This window comes from Corvus cornix, chromosome Z (genome assembly GCF_000738735.6).
Source record: "Corvus cornix cornix isolate S_Up_H32 chromosome Z, ASM73873v5, whole genome shotgun sequence".
Lineage (NCBI taxonomy): Eukaryota > Metazoa > Chordata > Aves > Passeriformes > Corvidae > Corvus > Corvus cornix.
In genome coordinates this window covers 21,877,881-21,890,441 of record NC_046357.1, presented here as the reverse complement: position 1 = coordinate 21,890,441, position 12,561 = coordinate 21,877,881, and positions in this window count along the sequence as shown.

Below are 12,561 nucleotides of genomic sequence, written 5' to 3'. Positions count from 1 at the left end.
GGTTGCTATGTTCACCACCTCATTTTTCCTGTTCCAGTGGGATGAGTCTCACTGCTCCTCCTGCCATTTTCTGGGAATTTTGTTTGCATTCTCGAGAAGGTAATACGGATGTGGTTCTGCCAGAGGACATTACTCCAGAAAACTTTTGGTCTGCAGCAATCTCAAGTCTGCTATTTATGGCCTGAGGGAATCTTTCTGCTTCCTTTTCTTCCCAGAAGCAGAGGGAGACAGGAGGAAGCAGGCTCTGCACATCACCCTGCGCCACTCTCAGACCAGCCCCGGGACCAGGCTTGGTCTGACCTTCTGCAGAAGATGCATTTTTCATGTATTTCTCTTTCTCCTTAGCACTCATGGTTTCATGGCCCTTTGGTCTTTCTCGCCTTGAGACCTTATACAGTGAGTTGTATGGAGCAAGGCAGGTGTTGGGAATGGAGGGGTATCCCTGGATTTTCCATTCTTACGGGAGCAGAGAGGTCGTGGTGCCCTCTCATTGCTTCAGGATCTGCTGTGGCAGCAGTACATGAACCAGTGCTGTATTTGGTGGTAAATATAATGGAATCATGGAATAGGTTGGGTTGGAAGGGGCCTAAAGCTCCTCCAGTCCCACCCCCTGCCATGGGCAGGGACACCTTCCACTAGCCCAGGTTGCTCCAAGCCCTGGTCCAACACTGCCAAGGATCATGGGGCAGCCACAGCTTCTCTGGGCACTCTGTGCCAGGGCCTCACCACCCTCACAGGGAGGAATTTCTTCCCAATATCCCACATAACCCTGCTCTCCGGCAGTTTAAGACTAGCCCTCTGCCTTGGCTGAAATTTAGCCCAAGAATTGGAAGGTGAAAAGGCAGGACTGACAGACACTCACAGGGCACTCACAGAACCTGTTCTGCAAGAAGTCCTGTCAACAAGCACTATTTACTCCAAATATTAAACCCAAATAGATTTGCAGACATTTTACCAGGCTGGTGCTAAACTTTGTCACAGAGAAGAGGCTGATAAGACACGTACAAATGCAATTCTGTCATTCTCCGAAGAAAGTGGCGTGTATTTGCATCTTTATAAGCTCTTATCATTAAATGTTTTGGGTGGGTTTTCAACCAGCTCGCCAGATGCTGACTGTCCTCAGCAGGGTCTTTAATGCACTGAGCTCTCACCAGCTGTGTGTCTTTATGGCACAGATAATTTCCATCTCCTGTACTGAGTATTTTTGGCCACCCCTAGCGTAAAGTTTTGCTAAGTATTGCTAAGCTATTGCTTGAAAAAAGTATTTTTATGATTAGAAAACTTTGTAGCTGCAAGAGCAAAAGACTTGATTTCTGGGGATTAATTGACCTTTATCTCAACAACTTTTTCATTTTTATTAGCCTTTTGGTTTTTAATTCTATACCCACAACAAGCAGGAAAAAACAAACAAGATGCATTCACTGGGCAATGAAATATGATATTAAAATAGTTTGGGCCTGCCTCCTTATCCTAAGCAAGATTATTTTTATTAAAAGCTATTGTTTTCTGTTACATAATTTTATAGCATGATCATGGCTATTTAAAGGAGCTTGCTGTGAAGGACAGCTCTCTGTAATCCATCCATAAATCACACACACTTGGATGGGTCTGGTTGAGTTGTTAGCCTTGACTGCCTCTTTTTAGGCCCAATCATAGGCTTTGCACAAGAAAACCAAATGTAGCTCACCTCAGAGCGTCATGTTCCATCATTTTTGAGTGAAAAATGAACTTTCTGCCAAGTGGATAGCTCAGCCTGGCTTTTTCCAAAGCTGATGTCAAGATCTTGCTTGTTGAACATCTGAGGCACAACCCCAACATGAGAAGACTGTGGCAAATGCAGGGGTGAGAACTTGTCCCTTTGACCACTGATTTCCAACAGCCTGAGGAGCACTAATGAACCCAGCTGTGTGTTGTTCACATTCTCCATTTACAGATGGAAAAGCAGAGACAGGCCTCCTGCAGCAAATTCAAAGCAACAATTCTTAGTGTGAGATGAGTCTCTCCTAACTTCAGGCATGTCCAGTGTAGGGTCAGCATGTGACTCCTTGCCAAGGCTCTGTTTAGTAGAAATACGCCCCAGATTTATCAGTTTAGGCCAGGTATTGGTTTTGATCCCTACAAAAGCCATCAGCCTGATTGCAGTTTTCCTGATCATCGTCCTACCTTTGTTCTCCCTCCTCTGCACCAGCCTGGAGGCACCAGAGCTAAACAGAGATATCATCCCACACCTTTCCAGGGCCAAAATTGGGCTTTGTTCTCCCTGAAAGACGAACTCATGCCCTTATAGAGATCTGTTTAAAAAAAAATTAAAATTGGGCTGACCCTAAGCTTGGAGCTCCCTGCTGATTTGCAAAGCTCCAGGAAGAGTGAACATCCAGCTGATCTGTAAGGCTGTAATTTAGGAAGGGCATTCATCCCCACGGAGCCAGCTTGTGTTGCAGAGCAGTTTGTGCTCATGATATGGGCCCTGATATTGGGACGTAATTGCTTTTCTAATATCCATGTATTATTTACACCATGCTACTGTTGCAAACTCCTTCTGACTCCAACTCTGTTGTTGCTGTAATGTATTTATTGGAGCAATGCAAGGTCAGGCTAACCTCCACTGCTTGTCTGTAAATGACCCAACAGAAACCAATAGTTTTAGTGCTGGAACACCAGTGTAAATGAGACACAAATCAGGCCCCTGGCGTATTAATTTACTTTATTGTCATATCTTTGTAGATGGTTATTAAGTGCTTAACTATTAACTGTTAATGTTACTGCTTTATTTATTACACAGAGATATGTCTTAAGTGTTTCCTGGGTCTCTTTTCCGGAGAAGGGCTTCAAGGGAAAACAGATGAAGACAGGCACATCAAAGATGATTGGATCAACAATGAGTGGGATGACATTAGTCTTCAAATCCTAACTAGAGGTGGTTAATATCTTTGCAAACCACAGTCCAGTAATCAAAATATACATAAACATGATGCTGCAGAAAATATTTCAGATTACTCTGATTTTCTTCAATGTGAAATTACAGACTAGAGTGGGCTGAGGGGAGTGTGAGGGCTTCATTGTCTTAAAATCTAACTCAAAATATCAATGTAGTCAGCTCTGTCATGCAAAGAACAGCACAGGGAAGTGTCGTGCAGAGACATTCCCAGACACAGCTTATAATTACCACTGTTCATATTTGAGGTGATAATGTCCCTGCTCACCACCTACTCATTTCTTTCCTTGCTCTGAGCATGTTGTCCCTGCCTTTATCTTCCCAAGGACACATCCTTCACAGTTCCACATCTCCACCTGTGCTTATCATGGAGCCCTCATGCACCCAAGGACAATTGCCTCTATCACCATTTGAAGGTCTGATTATGGCTTGAGCTCACTGATGCTCCTGTGGGATGGAACCTGCTCAAAACCCCCCAAATTCTGGCTGTGTGAGATAGTTTGGGATGCCAGAACCCTCTCACAGCACTTGTGTGCCCATCACTGTGATGCTGGGCCACCTATCCTGGCTTTGCAGGATGGCTCCCCATGCTCATTCCCTCACAACCATGAAGAAAGTCTGGCTTTAATAGCAAAATGCCTCAGAAATCATCCCCAGGCCACTCAGCTGTGATAGGTTTTGTGTAAATGAGGTACAGTTGCTCTGCTCTTTGCTGAATTCCTCAGCTCAAGTTGACAACGATCTCACTCCTTCTGTGATGCAACCTCCCCACATCCTCTTCACTCCACCAGTACCTCTGCCTGGTTTGACCAAGGGTAGTCTGCATGTTTTTCCATTTTTCTGTCTTTTGGGGGAGTTTTCTCTGGTGTTGAATATATATCCAGGAGACTTATCTGCTGCCAGATCGAAGAGATGCTAAGCAAACAACATGAAAAAATACAAAAATTTCACAAGCACAGATTTTATTATTTTATGAGAATATTAATGCAATACCTGAGCAGTAGTTTTTCCTCTCATTATCACAGTCAATGAGACTGACAAGAAAACCACCAAAAAAAAGCAAAACATCCCAATCCAGCCCAATGGACAGCTGCCAGATAGGAAATCCAGGATGTGAAAGATGAGGTGGGCAGGCTGGCACTGGTCTCACGTGCTTGGAGCTGCTCCATATGCTTGGAGCATATTTGCATCTCAAGGAATGAAAAGACCTCTTCCTTCATATTGATTATTCCTGTGTTCTGTTTTTTTTTAAATTAAGTCCACATCTTTCACACACGCTGGGTTTCTATTTGATAAGCTCTGGCTCATTTACTCGCCTTTCAGCAAACCCCCTTGTCTCCTCTCCCCTGCCCAACACTTGAATCAGCCCACACCTTCTTTAGCTGATTAAGTTATTTTCCACTTCACAGCTTATTTGATAACAGACTAACTTGCAAATACATAAGAGCTGGCGCATTTTCGTTTCTTTAAAAAATAGTTAGTAATCAGAGAAAGAATTTATGTTAGTGCTGTCTGTTTCCAAAATCTACTTTACAATATCTCTTATTATTTATTGACTCCAAAGTCTGACTCAGACTGACTATTTCAGCAGGTCTCCCATTACTCTCTTAAAACAGTATTTGTTTTGGAAATAATAAGCTTTGAATTTTTGACACCAAATGTCTCAATACTTTGTTCCTTAAGCCCTTTGAAGCAGTTGAGTTCGCTAATCAGCTCCATTATTTGTTTCAAAGTCCTTCTGAATTTACAAAAGCAAATAAAGCAAAGACTACTTCAATATGTGCTCACCTAAACACAGGCACAGAGAACGGGGGCAGGTGAACTGAAATGGGGTCTAAATTCAGTTATTTCTCTGAGGTATGATTTGCTGCAGGGTGAGCACCCATGGCTGGTCCTTGCTGTGCTGTGGGCTGGCAGTGCCACCCCAGCTAGGGCTTGAGCACCTTGAGACCTCCCCTAACACCCACTATGACAGGGCTGATAAATTTAATGCCTTCAAAGTTCACTATTAAGCCTTAAAGATTGCTCTTTCAGAGAGGTTTAGTGAAATATTCCTTTGTTGGTGGCCAGATCTTCACAAGAGCAGCTCTGTAATTATGCAGTGTTTTAATTACAGCGAAAACTATTTGTTTTACAATAGAAAGTGCAGCTGGTGAGTTGTTGTGACCTGAGGAAGAACAGCAGATGGTGTCCTCGATGCAGGGTTTCTGCATCACATTTTCCTAAGAATTCCTGCACTGGCCTGATTTTCTTCCTATTGCAAAGCAGCAGTGACCTGCCCTTTGGTCAAGTTCAGGCCAAGCTAGCCATTGTGTACAGCTCTCCCCAGTCGTCCTTTGTTCCTTTTCCCAAGCAGAAAATGCTTGGGAAAGAGGGAGGGAATCTGTGCTGAGGTCTGCATGCTGAAAAGCACAAAAATATTGTAAGGTCCATTTATCTTCAGGACCAAATATCCTCAGTTAAGTAGTATAGACGCCATCAAACAAACCTGGTCTGTGCCTTGAGAAGGGGATTTGACTGTACTTTGATGCTGAAAGTCAGAAACCGCAGGTTTTCTCCACCTTTGTACAAAAGGATAAAATGGATCTGCTAGGTATTGTATGGAGAAAGTCAAAGTGAGTTAAATGGGAGAAAGGAATTTGTGGGCGAACATGCAGTGGCTGAAAACCTGATTAGTGGATTATTAATATTATTAATATTATCATTGTAATTATTATAATTATAGTTGCTATTATTATTTCATATTATATGATACATAATATATAGTATACTATATATAATACAATTCTATATAATTATAGTGTATATAATGATATAATTTATACTATATAATAAATAACAACAACAACAATAATAATAATAGTAATTGTAATAACAATAACTATAATTTGTTATCATCTCCCCACCATCTCTTAGAGGTCAATAGGTCCTTGCTGGCTTCATATTTTTTTAAAGCCCTCATTAACTCCATCAGGGCTCTCAGCTGACTTTGACATGTAAATACCCTGACTCCCCTCCTGGCTGAGCTCCTCTGGTGAGGGCACCCGAGACCTTGGGAAGAACTTTTTCTTCCCTCAGGTGGCTTTATTTAGGAATCTGCACCCAGGAGCTGAAGGAAGGAACTGGCTCAGCACTTCCAGAACAAGAGTGGACACCATGTGGTTGGGGAAAAGGCTCCAGTCTGCTGGTGGGTGTGCTGGTAGGGTAGTGGTTTTCACTTTTCTGTCTTTAATACTCTATAAGTATACAGGCCCCACTTCTAGCCAGAAAACGAGCTGAAACAATATTCAGTTATAATCAGAAGTTATAATGTGATTTTTTTTTTCCCCTGCTGTAATCAGAGAGAAAAAAAAATTACCTTCAGAATCTTTTATCTCTGTAAGGAGAAAGTAGTTAAAATACACAGAGAAAAAGCCTTCAGGCTGAAGGGATGCAGCACACTGCCATAACAGCTTCTGTTTACTTTGAGCCTGATACTGATATTTTGTAGACAGGTAAAAAAGCTACACTTTGCTGTGTTTTGTTATTGGGTTTTTTTCTCCCAAACTCTCACCATTTTATCCCCTGCAGGAGAAGACAGGTGACATCCAAAATGAGTGCTGCTGTTCTCTAGCACAGGTGGAAGATGCCTGTGAGAATATGCATAAATAGGGGTTAAGAGCAATGGAGTGCTCTGTTCGCTCCCTGCCTCAGCTTCACTCTCAAAGGAGCTGGATTTACATAAGTTAATAAGGAACTAAAAACTTAAATGATGACTTGGTAGCTTTGATTATAATAAGCTTCTCCAAATCCATATGTTTGTGGGGTGCATGAGTTAGGCTGCTGCAGCATGAGACAGGAGGTTTATTAATATTTTAAATGAAATAATGCAGACTTGAAGATCTGGGAGGGGAGGAAAGTTGACTAGATGATCTTTAAAAGTCTTTTCCAACCCAAACCATTTTATGCTCTGACCCTGACAATGAAGGTTGAGCTATATGGAAAATCTTGATGGCAAAATGGTAAATGTTGAGGAGCTTTTCCTGCTTTATTTCTCTTTATTCGCACATGAAGCGGTGTGCTAGTAAATCTTGTCAAAAGATCAATAGTTACACTTTCACAGGCTCTTTATTAATGATATATTTTAATGATTCCACTTTGTAGCATCACATGAAAGAAATGAGTGTCTTTCAAATATATGCATGATTTCTCCTTTATGTGCTGGAGATCACGTACGGTTGAATTTTGGAGCAGTTCCCTGTTCTTTGAGAAGCTTTAACACCATCAAGGAAATCCCTTGTTTGGACCCTGGAGTCTGAGGCTTAATTTTAAGCCCATCTTGGGTGTACTGCTGGACTGAACCCAGGCAGGGCATGGAGGATACTCAGTGATGCGTGGTCCTAATTACTGATCTCTGAGGCAGGGATTTTTTGGGTGGGTTTTAAACATCTTGGAGACTGTTCCCTGTTGTAGTAAGGGATAAGGAGGGGGAAATTTGTCCTTATCTCTGCCCAGAGCCCCTCAGGAGTACACAGCCTGCTCTTCAAGTGACACTGGTAGGCACTGGTGGCCTTTGTCCAAGGAAAGCATCAGCCAAGGGATGTCTGAGGAAGTTTTCTAGGAAAGTTATTTGAGTGCACTTATTTAGCCCTGGTGAAAACTGCACAAAATATGTCTCAAGATAGGACAATAAGAGTTGTAAAATTTGGCCTTGTGCAATTACTTTGTGAAGGGAATAGAAGAAATTCACAAGTGTTTTCTCTACAGAGATCTGAATGGGACTCGGCTCTCAAGTACATATGACTTCCAGGTTGTAGACACACAGTAATAACATTTTGCTTTATATGTCCTCTTGTAAAGGTGCCTTTTATATATGGGGGTTTGGTTGTTTGTTTTGTTTGGGGTCTGTTGGTTGGTTAGTTGGTTTTTGGTTTTCTCTGTGCCAGGCTATCTCATCTGCTTTATATTGTGTGTCTGTTTGACATTTCATGTCTGTCCTTCATGTGCTGCGGCCCATTGCAAAGAGTCTTAGCCGGGCTGGATTACTTTTCTCCTCTGTTTGTCCTAGTGCTTCAGATACTTGTTTACCTTCTGTGTGTGCATATATATATATGCACATTATACCAGCTCTCTCTGCTCCTGTCATGCTGTCCTTTTCCCTAAGCAAATGGAAGTGACTGTCATTCTCCTCTTTGTTTTGGAGTTCGGCTGTCTAGAATCACAGTGATCATTTAGATGGATATTGAGGGTTGATCTTAGAACTGTAATTTCAGAAATCTAATATGAAAACTAACAGCATGGAAAAAATCATCACCTCTTTGCTTCCTGGTGGCTGCATTCCTGGTGCTGCAACACAGAGTGGTGGGGAAGTGTTTGCTCTGGAGGAAAGGAGGCTGAGGGGTAACTTGTGACTCTCCATAACTCCCTGACAGGAGGCAGCAGCCGGGGGTGGGTCGGGTTCTTCTCCCAGGAAACAGGGACAGGAAGAGAGGAAATGGCCTCAAATTGCACCAGTGAAGGTTTAGATTGGATATCAGGAAAAAAGGGTTGTCAAGTATTGGAACAGATGGCCCAGGGCAATTGTTGGAGTCCCCATCCCTGGAGGGGTTTAAAAGCCCTGTGGATGTGGCACTTGGGGACATGGGTCAGTGGTGGCCTTGGCAGTGCTGGGGGAATGGTGGGACTCGATGATTTTGGAGAGCTTTTCCAGCCTCAATGATTCTGTGATTTCTGCACATGTACTTCAGTGGGCAAAGTATTCCAGGGCTGCTGCAAATCCTTCTCAGGAGTGAAAACCTTCTGAGTGTGTTGGGGTTTGATTTAGGTGCTTTTGGCTCTTGATCTACATTTTACAAAATGAAAAAAATTCCTCTGCTGATCTGTCAGTACATGCAGTGACATAAAGCAAGTCTACAAGTGTGAAAGCAAGTTAACCATGAGCTCCTACTGCAGTGGGAAGTGTACCTGTGGAAATAGAGTTCAAACAGTTATGGTGAAAAGCTTGGAAATGTGCCTGAAAGCAGAAAACTCAAGCACCTGGGTTTACCTCAGCATGGTCTCTGTGCCAGTGCCTGCCTGGGCACCCAAAGGCAGTCTTGCTTGAATTTGGCACATGCCAACACGAAAGATGTTGGAAGCTGAAGCCAGACACGGAAGATACGTGCCAGGGGAGATGGTGAACCTTTATCATGACTACGCTGAATTCTCCAATATTGGAAGCTTTGTTTCTAAAATCCCTGACATTTACCTACGGGTATCAGTGTTGGCATCCAGTCTCACCAGTCTCAGGACGGAGCAGCAAGGTGTGGAATCACCAGACTAAAATCCAGATTTTTACCATGGGAAGTGTTAGTGCAAGTTGGTGTTAAACTTGGTTTGCCCTTCACCTGGGCTGTAACAGAATTTATTGGTGGTTTTTCAGGAGGGGGCCAGGCAGGTTTTGCCTTGAAGTGCTGAGGCCCTGGCACAGAGTGCCCAGAGAAGCTGTGGCTGCCCCTGGATCCCTGGCAGTGTCCCAGGCCAGGTTTGACAGGGCTTGGAGCAACGTGGGATAGTGGAAGGTGTCCCTGCCCATGGCAGTGGGTGGGACTGGATGGGCTTTAGGTCCCTTCCAACCCAAATCCTCTGGGATTTTATGACCTGAGTGTTTGCTTCTTGCCACTCTCACAGGAGGGAGAGCATTTGCACAGCTGTGATGGAGTCACCTGTGGACAAATAGCACAGAGGGGGCTTGGGAAAGGAGCTGAGGGTACCTGGGGAGGGAACTCAGTAGTGCATTTTGGGGAGATTTATTTGCACACGTGCAGCTACCTACAGTCATATTCAGATAAGGTCTAGGAAGCAGTGAGTCCTGCTGGAAATAGCTAGATCAAGTCTGACAGCATGAGAGTAAATCCATGGCACAGACAGATGAGGGGTATTGTTGTTTCTTGGGTTAGGTTCAGATCCCTGTAACTCTGACAGCTTTTCTATTTTTTTTGTCAGCTTAATAGAAAGTTTTGTATTTATTTGCTGGTATCTGAGCAAGTTCAGCTGCAATTACTTTACTTTTATCCTTTCCCAGACACAGGTACACTTGCACTCTTGTTTCTTGGCAGCTTGTAACAACGTCTCTAGTCCTCTTCAGCAGAAATCTTTTAAACTAATGCTCTTACCACAAAAAAAAAAAAAAAAAAAAAAAAAAAAAAAAAAAAAAAAAAAGGTGGTGATAATTTTATGGCTGATACAAGAATAGAGGTGAAAAAATATCTGAGAGAGGAAATTTTGGTTATAAGTCGACTTTCAGTACCTCTTTAGAGTAGTTTGTGTGCTGCAAAGCCCTAATACTTCTTCGAGATAAGGAGCATTGGGTGGATGAGGATGGTATTATGAAAGATAGACAATGCTACCAGGGTGACTCAGAGATTTGATGTGAATAAAAAGAGAAATAAACCCATTCAGCGTGTGTGTGTTTAAGCAGACTCACAGGTACCACTTGAAATCCCATATCAGAGTTTGGATAGGGCTTGTAGGATTCATAACATTTCCAGTCAGTAAAAGAACTGCAGAAGGGGTTTTTTTGGTTCCTTACAAACATCAGGTTCTGAAAATCCTGCCTTGTTGTAAGCTTTCTGGGAATGATTAGTGTTTGGAAGGGTGAAAAGAGTAACAGACTGCAACGTTTGTACAGGATTGCAAAAACAAAGCTTTGTTGGTTTTTTTGTTTGTTTGCTTGCTTGTTTGGGGGTTTTGTGCATTTGTGGTTGTTTTGTTGATGGGGACTTTTGGGCTGGTTTTTTTAATTTTTATTTTTAATAATTTTTATTTTATTTTAAAAGGAAATAAAATCCCAGCAGCTCTGTGTCTGTTTATAGCTCTCCATCCTCTCTGAGTCTAATGCATAAGATTCTCAGCTGTGGTTCATTGATGGCTGGTGCATTTTGCTCAACATCCAAAACTTTGGGGTTTTAGTGTGTGTTATTTCTGGTGACTCAATGATTACTGAAGCAGGACAGGTGATGGAGTCAGGAGGTGTCCCCATCTCGGCTGTGGTGACCTGGTGGCCATGCTCCTGCCCTTTTCCTATTAGTTCTGTGTCCCTCCTGCCTACACAGATCCTTTGGGGTGAGAACTTTCCCTCTCAACGTGGTTTCTGCAGCATTCAGCACAGCAGGGACCCAATCCCAACTGGGAACACTAATGTCGCTGCAGAGCAACCATGAAATTACAAATAAAGACAATTTTCTCCTTATTATCCTGAAAGAGTGGCTTCTCTGGTCAGGGCTACATTGTTAACAACCATCTTAAAATCTAAGACAACATTTGCAGCACGGAAAGTATTTAAGGTATAGACCACAGGTGTGTCTGGGCACTGCTACCAGGAAATTTCTGTTCTCTGATGTGCAGGGGTGGGGCTGGGCCACACAGCTGCTCCATTCCCCGGGAGAGGAGGATCAGGGGCAGCCAGGGAGGCTGAGCAATGTTTTGGCAGGTTTCGAGGAGGCTATGGGCACATGGGAGATGAAATCAATAGAATAGTTTCAGAGGTAATTTGGCAGCATCTGAAGAGCTGAGTATTTGAGCCCTTCTGGGATTATTGAATTAGATCCTTCTCTTTAAGCGAGCAGGGCAAAGATGATTTACAGGATTGGGATGTTTGCTGCACGTTTCCGTGGATTCAACAGCACTCTGGGGACCACAGGCCTGAATCATTGGTGCTCCCTTGGTCTCCAAGACAAGGATCTGGTAGAGGAATTGGAGAGGTTGTGTCCACAAAAGCTGTGGCTGCCCCATCCCTGGAAGCATCCAAGGCCAGGTTGGACGAGGCTTGGAGCACTGTGGGGTAGAGGAAGCTGTCCCTGCCCACAGGAGTTGGGTGAACCTTAAGGTCCCTCCCAACCCAAACCATTCGAGAGTTCTATGAAATCTCTGGAAAGTCAACTCCATTGAAGCTGGAGGACATGCATCAGGGTCTGCATATTTATTGCCATTACATCAGTTATGGGTCTGAACTCTGAAAGCACTTATTCCTGCTGTCAAATGCCAACAGTGGTAGTGGCTTCACTTGGCAGCACTAAATTCTCATTGGGATCATACTGTTTAATGGCTGTACTCAGTGATCTTGGAGGCTTTTCTAAACTTAATGTCTCTATGATTCCATGTTTGCATTAAATATTAAATGTACTTGGATTCAGAAGATTGTGCATAGGTTTAAATTTAAAAAAAAATTAAAAATTGTGTTCTTTAGTTGTGTAACTTTTAAGTAAACAGAGCTGCAGAAACATCTGCAAGCTTTGATTTTAATTTAATGTATAATAGCTTACATCATAATAAATGATGTTGTGTGATTTGGATGTAATTTTGAGTTTGTCAGGAAGCTTGCAGCCAAATTGTTGAAGTTAATAGTAGTTCTGCAATCAGCTTCACTCTGCATCAAATCAGAGGAGCCATTATTGAATTTTAAAAGGCTAAATTACTGTGTTGTTTGTATTAAATCTTAATGCCATTTTGGATAACAGGAACACTTTCCCTTGGAGATATGTGCTGGATAGGATTTCTGTTTCTGGATAGAGAAATCAAACCTGGTTTCAGTGAAATTGCTCGAATTCCAAGTTTAAAAGGTTTAGGTATATCCAAAAGTAATTTCAAACCTGTCCTAAAGGGAAGAA